Genomic DNA, 6,691 nt, shown 5'->3' on the forward strand with positions numbered 1-6,691 from the left:
TGGATCAAGGGAACTGAAGCTCTGAATTTAAAACAGGAAAAAGAAGCTTTGCTAAGATTAAGCAGAATGGCGGGGCATGCTACTAAAGTATTTGTATTAAGCGCTAGTTTCCTTCCATTAAAGAGGCACACTGGGAATGGCTTTCTCAGCTGGAAGTGTTGTTATGTGTATGTAGCACACATCCCCAGGGAGAGATGCTATGTATGATTTACTTCTAGTTTTACAGTTAGATTTGCTCAGCATAGATTGGGAAGCTGCTTCCAGCCTCAGAGCCGCACCGCAGTGGGGAAATGCCACTGACCGGAGCAGAGCAGCGTCAGAGCAGGATCCCCTCCTGGGGTGGCTCCTCACTGCCTCTGACTACACGGTATCCTACACATTTCATAAAGCTGAGATAAACAGAGTGTCTTCTTCCCAAAATGCATCCCAGTCATTATTTTTATGACTCTCCTATTTAATGTAGAATATTATGGTTGAGATAGGCACATACAGAATACATTTACGTACCCGGTAAGGTACCTATGATATGAAACACTATGCATTGGCAGTAGGTGAAATGTCAGGTGGGTTTGTTTTTTCTGTCTTTTTTAAAAGTTGCAGACTAGAAAGACATTTGAGCCGCATCCTAACGGAGACCTACGAATCGCTTTAACCTTGGCAGAACAGTGTCAGCTGGCATTAGGCTTTATCACAGCTATAACATTGATGCAGAGGGAGTCACCTCACCCGTCCCCGCAGTGCCTATTATGTAAGATGCCGTCTACCCTCCTGAGAAGTTTGGAATTCTGCCCCCATAGACAGTGGCAGGTCCCGGGCCAGGTGACGCCGGGGGCAGAGACGCAGCCAGGCAGCTGCTGGCACCCGAGCAGCATGGTGGCCATACCTCCCATGGCAGGGAAAGCCACGCTGCAGCTGTACGTTCCAACCAGAAAATGGGTATTACGGGAGTGTGAGAGTTTGCTGAGGAAGCCACTTGTAGCAGGTGGAAAAATTACCGAATAAATCTTTCATCACCGGTGAGATTTCCCCGCGTGATATGCATGTTTGAAGGTCACCTTAAGAAACCCAGAGGGCTACAGGACGCAGACATTCCCGAGAGAAGTCTTTCCCTTTGATGAAGTTTCCTGCTTATGAGCAGTATTTTCCCTGGCAGGCAATTTCTCCAGACTCCCTGTCTAGCCCCTGGCTCTTGGCAGGGATGGAAGGGGCGAGTTCAGTTTTTTGGAGCTGAATGTTACTAATTATTCCCCGAGTGAAGTACAGCTACAGGTACCATCTATCTTCTCTAAGTGACTACTCTACAAGACCCAGAAGGCTTGGAGAAAAGTTTCAATAACCTACTTCAAAAATGGCACTAAAAAGTATATATTAATACTCAAATTACACGTTTCAACTCGATGCTTTTAAGCTTCAAAGAATTTGAGGAACCCCTCACTCACCTACACATCAAGCCTCCTAGATGTGACGCCCACTGTTCTATAAAGACTGGAACGGAGCAGAGAAAACCAGACTGGTTTTACCGGGGCAAGTCTGTGAAGGGTCTGTCCCACGGCAGCTTCCAGTAAAGGCCCCAGAAGATCTGCTGTCACTGGGCAAGTGTACTCCTTTACTGCAGGTTCTTTCAGCTGAAAGTCTAGCCTGCCTAGTGTGCAGTTTCATATGTACTAATCCTGCAACCTCTGCGATGTTTTTCTTAAGCATTGCCTATAGATAAAGTGGGGGTTTTCATATTGCGTTATTCATATACATTAACCAGCCCAATTTAAAACGTCTCTTATGCCAGTATGGAAAAGAACAAAAAGTTTCAGTGAGTTATTTGACATCTTTCGTTAAAATAATGGAAAAATGCATCAGTCTGAGTTCTCCAATTCTGCGCTTCTTCTAAACCTCCTCATCACTAGACTTAGGTGGATTTTAGCCTAGACATAGTCCTCTACGTCTCCTTCTAACTTCATGGTCCAGAAATAGCTATTATCAAACAAACAAGTGGAGCATTAGCCCTCAGTATGCTTTTTCAGAAAAACAGCACCAAGTGTCAACTCTGTCACAGGACCTTCACAAATAATAAGCAGCCTTCAAAAAGCCTAATATTGGACAAAGCAATGTTAAGTCACAGCAGAGAGGAAACTGAATGGTATTTCAGCATCATTTGCACCGAGCTACTTTTACAAAACTTAACCTGAAATGTTGGAATGTTTTCTTGCTGTCCTTATGTATAAGGATGTCTGAAAGCTGATTTCACGGCCTCTTTGCGGATGTTGCTAACATCCAAAGAGGAAACATCGCGCAATGTAGTGGTGGGATAAAGGCCTGTTTTCTTTTAAATTAACAACTATTGGACAGGCCACCAACTATCCATAAGGTTAGTACTGTTAGTCAGAACTGATCTTGCCAGGATTGAAGATGGTGGACCCACAGTCTCAAGAATTCTGGTCATGTCTTGCTGCCGGTAAAGGGAAGCTACCTCCATGATTATTTACACTCACATAATGTAGCATCTAATTGCTAGTCCCAGTCCTCCTTTGCATCTTTGAGGGCTTATTTTGACTCTTAATGCCTCATAAATTATTTTCCCTGTGAGATCATCAAGGAGAGCAAGAGGCAGAGGGAAAAGTCCCATATAAGGTGACATAATTGCTTTCTTTGCAGACTGAGCTTTAAGAGAGCTGCACAGTCAAAGGTATTATTTAAAATTTGTTATAAGAGCCCCCACTGTCAACAAAGGGAGGGGAAAAATTATTATTCGTGAACTTCAATATTCTAAAATAAAGGAAGCTAATAAAATAGCTGACAAGATGCTAAAAGCCTATTGGCCTTTTTGATGGATCACCAAGAACTTGCTGAAACACCAATTGACAGACATTATATAAAATTTAAAATCATCAAATAAGTGAAGAGCAAGTTGAGAATCTATAACACTGAAATCAGCAGAAAAGACCCATTGACTTAAGTGGAAGGAAAACCTGGCCATTAAACAGCAACTTCCCACAATCATAATATAAAACCTAATCATGAAATCACAAGGCCCCTTACATTTTATTGCGCCTGTATTTCTGTCTCCTTCACTGACCCACAAATCTGACAACAGAATAATTACTATTCCTAAACGCAGTCCTTGTCGATAATGGAGCTGATGTAAGTTTTCAAACTGGGTCCTATGACATAATTACGAATTATAGCATTTTTATTCTTCATCCTCCCCCCCTGCCCCCAATCTATCAATGTGGCATTCCTGTGGTCTCTGACAGAGGTATAACCCCCCAGCACGGGATTAGTCTGCAATTGCTGCAGATGCAAAGTGCTTACTGAAGGGATGGAAGCAGTAGCGCACAGGAGGAGGAATACCTCTGCCTGCACCCTACTGCAGAATAACTTAGTAAGATACTTTTAGTGACAGAGATAAGTCAACTGATATGTTCTACTTTGTCTAAATGGCTTCCTAGTTTCTTATTATGAGTAGCTCTTGGGGACATCTGCAAGCTTTTTTAAGCAGACGATGGTTAGCTGCCTATTGACATCATTTTTTTCGGTTGCAACAGAGTGGAGATAGGTCTCTAGGAAAGGGAGAAGAGTTACTATGGGACAAACACAAAGCTTTATAAAGCAGCCTTTGGAGACTGCCCTTTAGTGTCTGGGCTCAGGAAAAGGTGAGAACCACAGCCCAGGATGCAACGAGGATGGGCTGAGGACACTCAGAGAAACATCTCCAGAGGCTGGTGGGGTGGTGAACAGTTGGTCCCCCTGGACTCGTAGGCGGTATGAAGCATGGCAACTTCATGGTCCTCACTGGGATCAAGCAACTCTGCTTGAGAGACCAGGCAACTCTGAGAGCCAGGGAGGGCTGTCTGCACAGATTGCTGAAGTTGCAGCTGGTGCTTCTGGCTACCGAACCTGCACCTTTGGGATGGAAACGGTATAAGTTTAGCTCAGAGCCTTGCAGCCTAACTGCTAGCAAACTGCTTCGTCTCATGGATTTAATTATGCGACAGTCCAGGATTGTGCACAAAGTTTCTCAGAGTCTTGGTCAGCAACAAACATGCCACCGTATACTTCCTTCAGAACGGTGTGAAACCCCCTGGGCTGGCAGGGAGGGGAGAAAACTCTTATGCTGCAATTTTGAGAAAAAGGACAATTATTACAATACACTAAAATGTTCTTGACCTGAAAAGAAGAAGGACAGAGAAACATTTACATCTTATGCTCTGTACAACCACCAAAAGCTAGGCCTTTTTCCAGATCCTAATACAAGGGAAACTCTCCTGCAACCTGATTGCTGTTTGGTGAAGACCATCTGCAGCTCACAGAACCATACGGGCCTGTAACAAAGCGCATGGATTTCAGTCCTTGCCCTGGTAAGGAGGCAAGACATCCCTTTCTATGGGATGCCTCCTCCTCTGAAGAAGGGGCCACGCCAGAATGTCTCCCTCCAGAGGAACACTGATGATGTTGCAAAAATACTGGAAATACACATTTCCATTTTTCCTATCATCTCAAGGTGAGAGGATTAGATCTTTTTGTATTATTAAGACGCTGGTATGTTGTGTGAAAGTTAGTCCAAGGGAAAAAAGTGATATAAAGTGATTTTAAAATGTATTCCTGTGTTATTGTTATTGTTGTTATTTCTAACTTCTGTAGCAGGTCCGCAAAGCTACTCAGAGAATAGCTACCTCTTGTCTAATATCACAAACAGTATTATAATTTTAAATTTATGATTGCTTATCTTTTCAAATTTCATAATCACATAATCAGTAGAAACACACTGTTTATACCCCAGAGATAAGAATAATGTTCCCACCCCAAATGACATGATTGTCAATTTGTGACAGTAACAGAAGGTTTCTTGTATGTAACTTCCACTGCTCTTGCTATTTTTCATTTTGAGAGCATGCCATTGCCTTGTGTCAGGCAGGATTTTCTTCTTTCAGTTCAGTTCCTCAGCAAAGCAACCATCTGAAGCAAGAAATTTATGTATGTAGCCTACTCCATCCACTCTTTCAGTTGGCAATGGAAGAGAAATAGATGGTTTCCTAAATGCATATGAAACTCTGTATTTCTGTAATTTCTGAACATCCTAATGCCATCTAAATGCAATCGTGTAAGAAAAGTTTATTTTTGGTCTTTCAGACCTGAGAATGGAGCATCACATATTTTAATACCTTGAAACAGTTAATATTTTACAAAATATTGAAAGTTGCTGCTGCCAGACAAAACCAGATTGAAACAAATATAAACCGGTTTTAAATTTGGAAGAAAAGCACCTAATTCCCATCAACTTCCAGGTTAAAGAAATTGCAGAGGATAAAGTCTCTTAAAGAGTGTTACAAAATGCAAAGAGCAGGAATATCTCAGTTATTTGCTTACCAAATCTGTTTTTATATCGAAGTGGAAAGATGTACAGACACACATATACACACTTTTGTCCATTTATTTTATTGTAGTTGTAGTGCTGTAAAACGTATGGAGGGGTGGTAGATCAGTCTGAAGGCAATTATGCCATTACAATCACATACGGAGCACGAATCTGCTTTTATTTGGAGTAACTGCATGCTGATGGTTGTGGTACTTTAGCTATTCTGGTTTAGTTAAATCTGTTGGGTAGACAAGTTGTCTTGTGAACCACACATTGCACCTTCCTCAGGTAGACAGTTGTGTTGGAGGATTTTATTTGCCACTGCTATGCCTTGCGTTGTAATTCTCCTCACAACAACAGAGCACAAAATAGTTGATGAAAATGAATGAAGTAGTATTTTATAACCGTATTTAATGTCTTCCACCCACATGCACAGGAGGCTGTTCAAGAAAGAGCAAATAAGAATAAGGTCACTACATTAACTAGATAATTTGAAACTAAATATATATTAATGAATCAATGAGCTTGCAAATCTAGTAATTCTCTAGCAGAAAGAGGTCTCCTATCCCCACTCCCCTTCAAAACGTGTTCATGTTATACTAACAAGACATATTGCAAAGATGCCTGGAAGAGCTGGCCCTTTGCATATGTCTTGCATGCCTGTTTATAAAGTCACTTTAGAAAAGTCAGGAGAGTCTCCGTTTAAGAAAGTCCTCTCAAAAATAAGTTAATAGTAATAACTCTTCGCAATTACTCTTCATGTCACAATTTAACTTGCTGGATCTTAGGGATAAGCCAGGTGCAGGGGTTTGTAAATTCATGCACTCAGTAGTGTGCTTCCATCCTACATGTAGGCCAGCTGTTAATATGGATTTTCCTTTGATTATCAGAAACGGACCACCTGGGACTATTCTTTGTCACTGCATTTTCTACATTTCATATGTTCCCATTTTCCTTCATTTACTCCTGTCATTTCACCTCATCTTCTGCTTGTACTGCCAGTGAGATAATAATTTACACACATGATCTTTTATCCTTGCAGTCATATTGAATCAGTATGCTCTTTTACTCATGCTCAGCCATATTGAATCAGTCACTCAGTCATGTCACATCACTTTCAGGTGGGCAGCCAGGCATATTTACTTCCAGACGTGTTCCCAGTCATATTTCCTGACCTGTTCACTTGCACTCATTCATTACCGCCAACACCTAAGCAGTAGCATTAGCTGAAGAGAACTTTGATTTGTAGAATTACTTCACCAAACTCTCTTTTATAGTTATATTTCTCAGGCATTTGTTAACTACAGGTTGCTTTATTTTTATATCTTTGAAGGAAATAAA

Source organism: Accipiter gentilis, chromosome 12 (assembly GCF_929443795.1).
Source record: "Accipiter gentilis chromosome 12, bAccGen1.1, whole genome shotgun sequence".
NCBI lineage: Eukaryota > Metazoa > Chordata > Aves > Accipitriformes > Accipitridae > Astur > Astur gentilis.